This window comes from Anser cygnoides, chromosome 1 (assembly GCF_040182565.1).
Source record: "Anser cygnoides isolate HZ-2024a breed goose chromosome 1, Taihu_goose_T2T_genome, whole genome shotgun sequence".
Classification (NCBI taxonomy): Eukaryota; Metazoa; Chordata; class Aves; order Anseriformes; family Anatidae; genus Anser; species Anser cygnoides.
In genome coordinates, this window is record NC_089873.1 from 196,470,854 (window position 1) to 196,484,220 (window position 13,367).

A 13,367-nucleotide genomic window follows, 5' to 3' on the forward strand; every position below is an offset into this window, starting at 1 on the left:
ATTTACCATCACAGAGGAACTGTTACTATCAGAAAATAAATAAATAAATAAATAAATAAATAAATAAATAAATCAGTTGGCGTCAGGAAAATAACATTAAATTTAACTTATTGGTTTATTTTTTAAAAATGTGAAAATGTTCATACCAACATAACACTTGGACTTTCCTATATACACTTTGAATCTGCATAAGGGCAAGTGCAACAGCTGGAATGTCAACCTACCTTGTGTAATTTTTTTTTGCATTCTGAATTACATGACAAAGAGCCCACCAAACAATGTTATATCTTTGTTAGCAGAAACTTAAAAATGCAGTAATTCTCTTCAGATATTTTCAGGTGGAAATAGTACTAGAGCAATAACAAGCCTGTAGGAGTGAATTTACTTGCAATGAACCTTTCTGTCAAGAAAGTTTTGTCAGGCAGTCTGACGTGATCTTATTACAGAGATGAAGGTTTTCAGGTGAATGACTTAGGATGACTCCTATGTCATACAAATGTAGTGTCTTTAATTGACTAACTAGAAAGTCAATTACTCTGCATCTAAGAAACAGAAACAGATAGCAAAAACATCTGGACCACACTACAGATTTATAATAGTATGTATTTGGCACAATGTTTATGTTCAGACATAATGAGCCTACCACTGTCATGAGTGATTCAGAAAAACATAAAATCAAGTACCTTTTTGATCTAACTTGTGTCTTAAAAGTGATTTGCTAGTTGTTGTATCTTATTATTTAATAATTATGTCATTTAAAAATTCTCTAACAAAATTTCATGGAGCAAGTTCTCTGCAGGAGAATGTTTCTTGGAGTCACATAGGTGTAAATCTGGAGCAAATCAATAGATTTAGTGATAGTAGCCTTAGGAGAAGTATGTATGTATGACTACGCTGAACTAATAAAGAATTGGTTGGATTAACTGAGAGAGGCTTGCAGATTGCTGAAGAAAAGCAGAGGATTGCAACAAGCATTTAAAACACAACATTTTAAGGCCTTGAAAGTGCAGGATGATACCAAGGCACCCAGATGTACACATACAAATCACTAGTGGTCAATCAACAGTCACTAAAGGAATGCCACCTGGAAACTGGTTAAAACTGAATTTAGGGATAATCAATGAAAAAGGAACAAGTTAAGATGACTTTGCAAAACATATAAAAATGACCCAAAGCAGACTCAAGAGCTATGATGAAGAAAACCTCAATATCACACTCCTTCAGCTTGGGTCACAGATGACTCCCCTCCCTTCAGTTCTTGAGGAAAACCTTTTATCAACCTTAGGATCTAATAAGAAAGTGAAAGAGTGAGAATAGTATGAGAAAAAGGCGAGACAGCAGAAAGTTTTTCTGTTTCAGTTTTGGCTAAATTATTATTGAGAAAACGAAGTGACATCTGGATAATTTTTCAGTAAGCTTTTCTACCATTACAACTGGACCAACAATAATTTGATTAGATTGTTTGGTCATGAATTAAACTAACAAAGAATCCTTGCCTTCCTGTCTAAGGTTTATTTCCCCATCTCACATAAATTACATGGAGTGTAGTCTCATACCCTGTCCTTAAGGACTGACTGCTAAATCTGAATGCAGGAATTCATGGAGAATATAAATGACCTAGATTTCAATTTACATGTAGCAGCTGGTGGAGGATGTGAACATCTCCAGCTCTTACAGTCTGGATGAAAATCGGGAGGTCTGGAAGAATCTGTCTTTGGCCCAGTGTTAATCAAGTACTTTACTGCAAGCAAACATAAAACTTTAATCAAATTTGCAGATGAGTGAAATTGGTTGAGAGAAAAGGAATAGCCATGTGTAAAAATTGGTTCCAGAGAGCCCCTTGATGTGCTTTTATTATTTAAAGTCAAATGTAAGCCTGTATGCCTAGGAACCATGAATATAGATCACACTGGCAGGATGTCCTGTGTTCTCTGGTAAGCACTTTCCCCCATTGTAGCTTAGGTAATAGTTGTCGTAGAAGCAGGAGGTTATGTACAGAAATATTAGACCAGTTACTGGAATGTATAAACTGATAAAATCAATGCTTCAACAGCCTTAGAGATATTGAAGGAGTTCAGAACAGAGGTGGGGGGAAAAATGTTCAAGTTCTGTAAATCTTTGTAAGGCTAGTTTAGTTTACAGTCGTGAGATGATGACAGTAACACTGGAGAAGGAGTTCTGATAGCAGAAAGTTAGCTGGTATAGCAAAGTCATGCTGACATCTGAAGGCTGACAGAGAATGCAAGGTAAGATGCATCCAGAAATCAACCACATCTGTGAAACAATCAGCATGATTAACTGCTAGAACTAATATAAGGGCTTCAGACCAAGTATCTGCTTCTGAAATTTCAAACAAGGCTGTTTGTCTTTTTAGAATAAGAGCTGTAGCTCATCCAGAGGTCAGGAATTACTGAGTGAAAAGTTTTTGCAGTGTAGGAGATCTGAATAGATTATCATAATAGTCCCCTTTGTCCTTAAACTGTCCGATTTATCAGATCTTTCATTATCTGGGATCAGCGTGTTAATAGACTTAATTTCTATGTGCCTTGATTCCAAGGTGTTTTTCATCAGAGTTTTGCAAGACTGTAAATCCTTTTTGGTCTATACTTTTGAATGAAAGCTTTGCTGGGCATTTTGACTTACAAATTGAGCAAATGAATGCAAGGTATCACATGCCAAAAAAATGCATATGATAAAAGAGTTTTCACCATTAGCTAAAATTAAAGTCTCTGAATTTCAGAGGACTCCAAAAAATGCAATCACAACTAAAAAGGCTACTTTCAACTGCCAATAATGGTTAACCATTAATTATCCATATCCATTTGCCTGTGTGCTTTCTTGTTGTCCAGGAATTGTGCTCAAGTTCCCTTATTTAGTGGCCTAAAAATACAAGCCACCAATCATTCACATAAACATGTACACAAGAGTTTTGCTACTGAATTATGCAAGAATATTTGAACGCTTGAAGGTACATGCAAAATATTTGATAGACTAAAGTTTAATACTAAATTGTACTCATAATAGACGGGCAGCAGGTAAGAAGGGTATGGAGAGAATCATTGGAAAAATAAATCAGTAAAAGTCTGTAAGAAGAGCAGTGGTTCCCACAGGAATGCATGAATTTACTTCCATTATAGGTTTTGAGACACTTAAGTAGAAGCTAATACAACAAAAACATACCTCTGCTTAGTATGACATTATACCATACCATGTTACATATCTCTGTTAAAGTAAGTGAAAAGTATAACTGTCTTTACAATGAAGTCCCCTTGTGGTCAGACACTGTGGTCTTCCACATCTGGCTGCAGGCCTGAGAAGAAAGCAGGTGCAAGACCCTTAAAGGAACATCCATACAACTTTCATTAAATGAAAAGAAGTTCAATAAAAAAAGAAAGTCTGAAAAGGGACTCATTCTAGTCAAATACAAAGATTAGGCCAGCTTTTACTAAGTAGAATTTCTAGGGAGAAAAAAAAAACAACACAAAAAAACCACACAAATAATAAACCGGCTGTCTGTTCCGCTTCATATGCATATTTATCAGTTTCAATTAAGTTGGCAGTTTGCCATATTTAAACTTAGCTCTGTCATTCAGACTCTCCTGTGTAAATGAATAGGTTGTGCTTGTACAGCTGAATCCATTTAGGCATTTTTTATCAGATTTTTTTCCCTCTTCTGTCTTATGGAGAGAGTTAATGTAAAAGATGCTGATGCACACTCCACAATTCACATGTGGTGCTAAAAATCCATTAGCTGAAGAATAGCAAAGAAATTGTTGATCAGAGAGAACAGTTGAAGGTCAGGTTTAAAAAGATGTGTAACATTAGCCAGATGCGATTAGCCATGGATTTAGCATGTGTCTCTGAATGACTATTCAAATACTAATGTTTAGTAAACACAAAATACTGAATACACTACTTGAAATTAAAAACAAATATAAAATAATAATGCAATACCTTAGAACAATTATTTGAATGTATTTATTAGAAAATGAAAAAAAAAATAACAAAAGGATAATACTTCAATATAGAGCATGGCTTTTTGTTCCAATGTGGTTGTGCAGGTAAGACCTTTTTCCTACATTCCTAGATGTTAGCAGACAGACTTCCAGTGACTTTAATAACACTGGATCACAGTCCCTAAGAGAACTAAAAAAAGCTGACTCTCAGAACCTTTCTTCATTACCCTTTATATTGCTCCTCAAATCTGACTGAGATTTATGTTATTAAATGTTAATAACCAGGGGGATTGATAATGGGTTTTGAAGGAACCCCTTGATGTTCCTTCATAGTGTGGGTGGGTGTTTAAAAACTATTTTGCTGCGTAGTACTGCTTAAGCATAATCAGCCTACTTGGGAAGGATCCATGGTAAGGCACAGTTGAACTGTGAATACTGCGAAGCTGTTTATAAAACCCGAAGGGATTTTTCAGCTCTACATGAAGAGTTAAATCTTTTATAATATCTTCAATGAAGAAAAGTACTTTTTTTCTCATTCTTTTCTATTTTTCTGCATTTTATTCTCTATGGACTGTACCCTGGTTTCTATCATTTATTGCACTTTTATGATGGTCTTCAGATTTTGAGTGTCATGTTGATGGACTACATTTCTTTCCCTGTTGTTCCGTGTAATGTTTTCTTAGCTGTCATTCATCTTCTGCTTCTGAATGGTGTTCGTGTTATCACTGGACATAAAGGTCCTATTGATATTACTCTTAATACTTCTCCTGAATATGTTGATCCCCATTCTTTTCTCATGGTTGATTCAGGACATTGGTTTCTTTACTTAGAAATTACAATGTGACAGGCTTCCCAATAAGTTTTGACACACTCCTGCAATCAAAGCCTTTGAATTAGTTAATAGTTCTTGCCAACCACTGCTGAAAATCTTTATGACTCTTTCATAAAGATCAGACAAGATGACAGTGTTGAAAAATCATTTGGGGGACAATGCTAATCACAGTATTTTTTCAAATCTTTTCAAGGTTATAAGAGCTGCTAACATAATTTTGTTATAATAGCTGGATGTCTACAGTAGTATCATTTTCACTGCAAGGCTCATTTCTTGATAGGAACAATGACTTATTTCTTTTAATATTTCTTTTCTTCCTTTGGGATATTAATAGCCATATTTTTGTCTTCCTTTCATTGACGAAACTATCAACCTGTTTTGTTTTGATTTGCTTGCTCTTTGGTGGGTCTTTTGTTTACCATTGATACACAGAGCTGAGCCAAGCAATGTCATCAGCAAAATCAGCATTGTAATTTGTTCATAAATCCATTACTCCTTTATGATCTACTACTCAAACTACATGAACAATAGAGAGATACAGCAAACTGTATGAAACTACATGAACAATAGTTAGATACAGCAACCCTTTAAATTGCACTGGTGAACATGACAAACCACCAAAAAATATTTTCACCACCTCTAAGCACAGTGTTGCTGTATTTGTTACAGCAGAATCTTTTCCCTTATACTCTACAGCATGGCATCATGTTCCAAACATCATCTCTGTGTGTTCTATAAAATCTTTTGAACAATAAATACATTTTGTTAAAAAAAGTGCCAGTTGAACTATATCTCTTTCAATGTACAGTGTCTGAGAAGTATTTGCTCTGCACACATGAACTTGGTATTTTACAAACCTCTCTGCTCTTCTGATAGCTGAAAATCTATTTAGTTCTTTATGTTCTGTGATGCTGTACATTTTTGGAACAGACTGAGACTTATTACAGTAGGTGAAGTCATCTATTCTTCAAAATGTATCATAAAGTCATTTTTTTTCCCTTCATTTAAAAGTATATGGGAAGTCTGGAGGGTTGTTTTTGTCACTTGCTTTAAGTTTTCCTGTGGTTAAATGTATCATATTTCTGCTGTGAAAAATTCAAAGTGATCAACATAAAAGAAGATACTGATCTGAATAATGTTGCTACACGTTCTGGCTTCATTCTATTTTTACATTTAAAGAAAGTATAATTCAGAACATGCACAAATTATATATCTGAAATACCTGTTATCTCAGCTGATAAGGCTGATGTAGTAGTATGAATATATGGTGCATTATTCTAGATCCTGCAGCATACAGTGAGTTTTAGTATATATTAGACATCGGATATGGAAAGGGGAGAGAAAGGTGAGAGAGAAGTAAACTGGGCAGCAGCCCAGGTCTGCTGACATTGCTCAGATTTCTCTGTATCAGCCCATCAGGGAATCAAATCACCTGAAAACGAGCATGGGGATCACAGAAAGAGCATATCCAAGAGATATTCCTGAACTCCGCAGAGCCCTCTGAGCAATGTTTTTTTACAGTGTTGATATTCCTGAACTCCGCAGAGCCCTCTGAGCAATGTTTTTTTACAGTGTTTGTACAGACTTCTTGATAGGACTTTTATTAATCAGTTAAGACCAAAGGAAAGCCACACATACCTTGCAGTTCTTTAAAGAGAATGTGATGATGTGCATATGCCAGTGTTACTAGGTCTGACGGAAGTCCTGAGAAAGGGGAGACAATGTAGACTGGTTTGTTTGTTATTTTAGGTATTTGAAACAGACAGCCAAGGGTTATAGTAATTGAAATAATACCTGAGTTGCTGAGATTCTCTTCTAAGTTCATAGATGAACATAATAAAATTCATTTAAATTCAATACTGATGTAGAGAAGAGTCATGTCTTGACAGAAAGATACTCCAAACACACCTTGGTTTCTCTGTTCTGTGACTGCATGGATTTTTTACAGACAATTCCCCACTTCTTGAAGAATTAGAATGGACTAATTTTAACCTTATCTAAAAAGCACAGAAATGAAAGGAAGAATTAATGTAATTTAAATTAAAATAAGGTGTCTAATCAGCTGAACCCCCTCTGGTAAGCAACAGAGAATCAGGCCCCTCTGGTGGGCTGTGTAACCCAGCCTCTCACTTTTGCCCTTCTGACTGCCTCTCCCATCCTGCTGTGTGTGTGGTGCTTAGCTGCCTACTGGGATCAACCCACAACAGTCATTTTTACCCTGCGTGGGGAGAAAACATTGCATTTGAAATTTCAAAAACAAGCACAAAAAGTTATATTTGAACTGCCAACAGCTTTATTACTGTATTAATTGACTGTGGGAACCAGGTATAAGCAGAACAGTGGTGGGAAGTTGGATTGCCTACAAAAATGCTAAATCCAGCACGTTATTGGCTGGTTTCCCTCTTTCTCCCACATACAACCTATTTTAAACCTGAGATGATTTTATTGTCAAAGACACTCTGTGTGGATTTAATCTGATCAAATGCAGTCATCTGCAATGTAGATGTGAATTTTAATCTCAAACCACTGTTCCAAGCCTGCATTATAGTCCTTATATGAACATAAGAACAACCATACTGAAGCTGACTAAGAGTCCACCTCCCTCTGGGAAGAGTGGGAACATATATGGAACTTTTCTTCATTTCTCTTCTGGTTTCCATCTATTTCAAATCAAAGAATTTACTGCAATGCATGTAATTTTGAGATTTTTACCAGTTTTCAAATTCTTTCACTTACATTTACTTGTCTAACCTTCTCTCAACACCATGCCCACTTTAAGAAACCACACTGTCCTTTAGCATGGAGTTCCATAGATCTTCTGAAGAACCACTTAATTATTATTTTTTTTTTCAGTCTGGTTGATTTTATGAAGTTAAAGGGGCAGCTTAACTTAATATCTTCTTTTTTTTTTTTTTTCTCTCCTTAAAACTGTGTTGTTTTTTTTTCTAATAATATATATATATATTTTTTTTTTCCTAAACATAGGTTCCTTTCAACTTTTTGCAGGCCATTCATGATTTTGTAGTCCTTTAGCATTTCAAATAATTTTTTTTCCTGTTTTCCAAGTTGAAAAATACTAACCTGAGAAATTCATCTCATCCTCAAATACACATCTCAGATAGATCAGACAAATCACACTTCAAAAGTGCCAGTTCCTCCTTACTGATTGCTGAGGGAGCCCACGATGACTAAGCCAGAAACAGACATTTATATTGTATACTCTTAAATTTAGAAGAGGTCAATCTCACACGGTTTCCATGAAATACCTCATTTTATATCAGAGGTAAACATATCAAAATTAGTGAAGTGATTCCAGTGTGCAAGAAATGAATAGAGTGGAGGTAGTCAAGGAAGAGAAAGTGGCTATGAAACAATAAAATTGACTTATTCATTGTGTGCATAGATATGGAAATGAAAAATCCAGGCTCAGCCACTATGTCAGCTATAGCTATGCCTTCTGCAATGTTTCTGTTTTCTTACTGCAGAGTTAATAAGGTTTTCAGATACAAATTCAAGATAAATGCTAATGTTAGAATCTGAATAAACATGGTATGTAGTGTTCATAGATATTCTACATTATTAATTTATAAATAAAAGCTAAATACTGCCATATTCAATTAATGAACCCTATTATTTAATTTGTGAGGGGTGATATTAGGCAAAGTGAATTTTCTTCTATTTGTTTCTTTAAAAGAATCACTTTCCTCGTAGTTTAAAGCTTTCCTAATCTTCTCTGGTTGCTAGCATTTCTTCATGTGATACAGACAGCTACCTGAAATCCCAGATGTCGGATTGTGAAATGCGTTCCCTCAGTGCCAGTGTCTGGTCACTTGGCAGAGTCCTACATTATCAGAAGTCGGTCATGCTAGCAGCTCTCAAATTGCCTTCGGGTCAGTCATGTGCTTTTGGCTTTTATTAAATCTATGAGGGGATTTGAGTTCTCCTGGTGCTATGTTCCATTTAGATTCATAGATGTTAAGGCCAGAAGGGACCATTGTGATCATCTAGTCTGACCCCCTGCATAACACAAGCCACAGGATGCTCCTGATTTAATTCCTGTTTGAAGTAGAGCATATCTTTTAGAGAAAAGCAAACAAATAAACAAACAAAAATTCCCACCACCACCAAAAAAACAGTCTTGTATATTTCCAGAATAATATCCTATAATTTAAGGCAGGTTTTATTCCCAGTGTTAAAGGTGTACACCTTATTTCTGGCATGAATGTGGTATCAACACACAGCCTTTGACTTCTGTTGTGCTCCTCTAGATGAGGAAGACATCCATATTTCATTCTCTCTTTTATCAGGTCATGCCTTAACCTCTCATTTGTTAAACTATGCAGAGAGCTCTGCCAGTATTTAACTACCAAGTTTGTTTGTATTATCTTAACATGATTATTTACAGATACAATGAATAGGTGTCACCAAAAAACTTCAATGAAAATCAATGGAAATTATGCTAAAATGGTTGCTAATGGAAGGGTTCTGGCTCTATTTATTTATTTATTTATTTAATCTAAGGAAAGTGACTGCTTATTATGTGCAAAGTATAAAAATGTTTAAAATGTTTCATTACATTAAAAACACACAATACCTTGAACCAGAACTATGAGGAAGTCATTTATGACACCAAGCCAGGCTCTTCACAGCAGTGCATGGTACTAGGACAAGACAAGGAGCATATCTTCAAACAGAAGAGATTCAGGCTAGATGTAAGTAGAAGGTTTTTTTCTGATGAGGACAGGCAAGCAGTGGCACAGGCTGCCCAGAGAGGTTGTGCAGTCTCTATACTTGGGAATTTTCAAGCCCTGACTGGATCAACCTGAGCAACCTGGTCTGACACAGTTAGTGAGCCTGCTGAGAGCAGGAGCTTGGACCAGAAATGTCCTGAAATCCCTTCCGATCTGAATGATTTTATGATTCTATAATTTCATAAGAGGCTTCAAGACATACTAACATAAACATTACTTGAGCTGTTTACATATTTCTGTAACATTTTAAAAAAAGGATTATGAGTACCAGTTTTGCAGAAATGAAGTCCACAGGGGAAAAAAAATAAAAACAAAAACAAAACAAAACAACAAAAAAAGTTTCACCACCGGAAATAAAATCTGCCCCAAATTTGGAAAGCTTGTACTCATTTGAACTTCAATACTATTGCCTATTGAAAAATATTTGGATTTCTGGAGCTCAAGAAAACCAATGTTAAGGTATGAAAATACCCACTGATGTGTGTATTCTAGATTTTTACCACTTGGCTACAGTCAGCCAGAACTGGACTCATTACTCTAAACACAGTGAGCATATATAATGTCTGCACTTCTTGGTATCTTGCTAGTGGGCCAAGAACATCAAAGGCTTACAGTTCTCTGCTCGTCTACTACATCAGGTAAAACCCTTTGAAAGCCTTTGGAGGTCAAAATGCTTTTTTAGAACAGCCAATGACGTTTTCATGTTTATTAAATGCATATTACTATTTTCTAGGCAAATAATCCAGATCTTTCTGCAATAGTTATCCTTCTTCTTCACTTTTTTTTTTTTTTAACTTCTCCCTTAAATTTGGTAATCTGCACATCTGATTAAAAAAATACTTTTTTTTTTTTTTCTTTACTGTTGATTTTAAAACAATCATTGCTTGGATCAAGGATCTCCAGGACTTCTGCTGGAAACTCATGCCCTCAAGATGATTCTCTACAGTTAAAAGTAGAGGCATGACATCAGTTTATTTCATGTATCTAATCTGGGTCATGTTCATTTTATAGCATTTTGTTTTTCAATTAACATGGCATGCAAATGCAAGTCATGTTCCTTTCAGAGGTTTATATATATGCATTTGTATTCCATCAGCACTGCTACCTTTATCAGTCAAACTTGTAATCTCATTAAAAGGGTATTATGTTAGTTTAATAACATCTATATTATACAAACTGTTAGCTGGCATAAATTACCCTCCTTAATTCTTTATTGTTTGTGTCTCATTTCACTTGTTCCATTATTTTGCCCACAATCAATATCAGGCTGATGTCTAAGGGTCACTCCATTTAAATAGTGGCACAACATTAGCTCTCATCTCCTCTGCCTAAGCTTCCTCCTTGCTGTAACAGCCATCGAAAATTAACTTAAATTATCCACGGATCTCTTTAGTAAGCTTTGAACCGATTTGGGCTTCCCTGTAAATATCTAATTTCAGAAATTGCTATTTCATATCTTTCTTAATAGCTGATCAAATACATATTTCATCATGATTGTAGGAAGACACCAGGCATCTGAAGTGTCTTCTGCCCTCTGCAAATCCCAATCTCACAAATTCCCAATCTCACAAATCTCACAAATCCCACAAATCTCACAGACATTGTACCCAAGGAAGAACAGAGCAAGAAGACAGGGCCAGAGTGGGGCAGAAGAATTTTGGGATTCTTGTCTTTGATCTCTTTCCTCATGTCCTACCTAAACGAGAAGGCTTTCTGAGCCAAACTGAAAGAAAAAAAAATGCTGTAAAATGAACATTTCTTCTAACAAATGTATTTGAATAGAACCATCCTGTCCTTGAGAGAGACTAAATACATTTATGAGACACAACATTAGCAGGCTCCAGTGATATCAAGATAACGTATGGTGGTTTAGCACATGCTGAGCACTTCACTAACACAGTTCCTTACAAACTGTAGCTGACTCAGGAGCTGCTTACACTTGTCCATTTGGCATCCCTTCAAGTTTTTTGTTTGTTTTTTAAGCATGTTTTTATGCTTTAAATGTATTTTATGGGTATAATGGTGGGCAAATATTCAAGGCATTTGTTTGGAAAAGACTTTGAAGGTGAAAGAGTGAAAGGAAACAGAGCAAAGGCAAATATTTTTCTCTGCTTTGGGCTTTGATTAAAACTGATGCTTCAGATCCTCTGTGAGCAGCCACTGAACTAAGACTCTGAAGAAATTGCTGCAGTAGCTGACTATACACTGTTGCCATATCAAGGATGGCATATATGCGTGTAAACAGAAACCTGCAATATATTGTAACTCACATTTCCATGTCTTATACTACATTTTTGTAATATATATATTGTAATATTGTAAAATGTAATATTTATTTGCTAAAATAATTTAATTAATTTCAGAATGATGTAGAATACAATGGGTTTGGTTTTTTTGAGTGTCTGTTTGTTTTTCTCAAGGAAAAATAAATACTTTTCCATAGAGTGAAAAAAAGGGTAGTAAATAATACAAACATCTGCAAGCTGTGGAAACTATGTTGTAGTTCTGTAGAACATTTTAATTGTTTAAATTAAATTTTGATAAGTTCTGGTGTTTGGAGTTGCAATCCCAATGACATTATTGTGAAAAACTTTCAAATTACAGCAGATGACTATCCATAAAGTTAATTTATACATTTGAACCTGAACTAGAATGATACATAGATATCTATGTTGATCTGACAGACCTTAGAGTCCTGAAAATCAGCCTATTCATTGATACCCTGGTTCTTTGTCTTATCTTATCCAGGTAAATTTCATTTTTTCTGAAATATTTTCTATTTAATGGTTTTGCGGAGGTGACATGGGAAGTTGGAATGTATGAGGTACGAAGGAAATTGAAGGAATCCATGCTTATAAAATAAAAGTTTTTTTTTTCTTCTTCTTAGAAACATGTAGTCTATGATAAGTATATGTTTTTAACCTTTAGAAGAGAGCTTAAGGATTTATTTTCCTGCCCTTGATTAATAAATCAAGTGAAAACGTAACATTTACTATAATGATACCTGATTCCAGTAATGCTTCTGAACTGAATGATTTTGAAATTGAGAGATTATTCCTTTCAAAGACATCCCAAAGTCATTTTTACTTATATTTCTCTATTTTTCTTTTTAGTTACACTGATAATAAGATTGCTAGTATAGCAACACAAGCTGCTAGTGTTTTCCAATAGCCTTGCAAGCAAGGACATCTGTTGAATAGGGGATCAAGGCAATTTTATCACCTCTGTGTGAATCACTCAAAATTCTGTGAAGTATACTGATGAAATTTCATATGCATTCTTCAGGAATGATATAAATGATTTTTAATACTTGGATTTTTTTTTCCTGTGGCAAACAACAATAATGAAAAAAGATATATTTGTGGGTAAATATTCAAACTACCTAGTTCAAATTCTAAAAGCTGTCTGTTATTCAGACGATTAATTTTCAAATTCCCATGACCAGGATTAATTTCATATAACTTTAGGACCCTGTTCTGTAGATGCATACTTTAGAAAGAGAAAAATAAATACTGTCTTTTGTTTTAATGAAGAGAAGCATGCACTCTCAGAGACAGCTGAGCCATCCTTTGCCCAGATACTCACTTATAATTCAGGATTTGTCAAAACTCCAGGTATGGTGTTGCATGCTGGACATAGTGTTGCATGTCTGCAGTCTTTAAAGAAGCAAGAGACATGTCTGTACCTTGCAATATGCCAATTATTCTCTGAAATTCTATGAAGTTACCGTTTAGTTTGATAATTTGTTAAATTGTTGGTTTGTTTAGGTCAGGTTGTGGTGCAGGTTGAAAATTAAGAGCTTCTTTAATTCTTCCTGCCCTTTTCATT